Below are 1,584 nucleotides of genomic sequence, written 5' to 3'. Positions count from 1 at the left end.
CGATTTTTAGAACAAAATGGCGGCGCGGGACCGTTCTGAAAGGCATCCGAAAAACGGTTCCACGGGCATAGCACTTTAATGACAGGTATGAGTGCATGCCGGAGAGCTCTTGGAAGTCGAATTTTTGACACTTTGTCAATTTTTTGACAGATTTGACAAACTCTTTCTGTCTGTTCTAAGAGTCAGTCAGAGACTTGTGCGGCGGTCTTTTGACACTATTGGAGGGCGGGCAAACCCCACGTTGACTCCGGCCGTCCCTCCACAGGCGCTCGTGTCCAAAATGAAGGCGAGAGACGCGAGTGGCCTGGTTCCCTTGGGTGTTGCCAAGAAGGCTGCGGGCTGACCGTTGCCTGAGCACTCCCTAAAGCCTCTTGTGATGAGAGCAGACCTCGCCTGCCGCACGACCGGCTCTGGGAGTCGTTGGGCCGCTATTTGTGAATAGTCTGGTCCTCCTCTGCCACCCGGACAAGCGCGATGGCTCTGCCGCCCTGCGGTGCTCGTCACCCAGGTTTGGGGAACACGATACTCGTAACAAAAATAAAAGGCGGCTCGGGACCTGCAGGCGAAAGGGGTCCCGTGGTGCTAAGCACGTCGACTTCGGGTCTCGGTGCAAGCCGGAGAGCTCACGGAAGTCTAAAGTTTTCGGCACGTGGTCGAATCTTTTCAAAGGCTTACCCGGCTCTTTCCGTCCATTCTGAGAGTAAGTCAGAGGCCGGTGCGGAGGTCTCTTGACAATCGGAGGGGGTGGTGGCCCTCCGCAGGCGCTCGTGTCGAAAATGAAGGCGAGAGACGCGAGTGGCCTGGTTCCCCTGGGTGTTGCCAGGAAGGCTGCGGGCTGACCCTTGCCTGAGCACTCCCTAAAGCCTCTTGTGATGAGAGCAGACCTCGCGCGCCGCACGACCGGCTCTGGGAGTCGTTGGGCCGCTATCTGTGAATAGTCTGGTCCTCCTCTGCCACCCGGCCAAGTGCGATGGCTCTGCCGCCCTGCGGTGCTCGTCACGCAGGTATGGGGCACACGATGCTCGTAACAGCAAATAAAGGCGGCTCGGGACCTGCAGGCGAAAGGGGTCCCGTGGTGCTTAGCACGTCGACTTCGGGTCTCGGTGCAAGCCGGAGAGCTCACGGAAGTCTAAAGTTTTCGGCACGTGGTCGAATCTTTTGAAAGGCTTACCCGGCTCTTTCCGTCCATTCTGAGAGTCAGTCAGAGGCCGGTGCGGCGGTCTATTGACGACCGGAGGCTCCCATGGGTGTTGCGATGAGGGTGGAGGGCACAGAACCTTGCCTTAGCACTCCCTAATAAAGCCTCTTGTGAAGAGAGCAGACCTCGCGCGCCGCACGACCGGCTCTGGGAGTCGTTGGGCCGCTATCTGTGAATAGTCTGGTCCTCCTCTGCCACCCGGCCAAGTGCGATGGCTCTGCCGCCCTGCGGTGCTCGTCACGCAGGTATGGGGCACACGATGCTCGTAACAGCAAATAAAGGCGGCTCGGGACCTGCAGGCGAAAGGGGTCCCGTGGTGCTTAGCACGTCGACTTCGGGTCTCGGTGCAAGCCGGAGAGCTCACGGAAGTCTAAAGTTTTCGGCAC

This window comes from Chiloscyllium punctatum, unplaced genomic scaffold (genome assembly GCF_047496795.1).
Source record: "Chiloscyllium punctatum isolate Juve2018m unplaced genomic scaffold, sChiPun1.3 scaffold_1603, whole genome shotgun sequence".
NCBI classification, from domain to species: Eukaryota; Metazoa; Chordata; class Chondrichthyes; order Orectolobiformes; family Hemiscylliidae; genus Chiloscyllium; species Chiloscyllium punctatum.
This window is presented reverse-complemented; position numbering follows the sequence as displayed.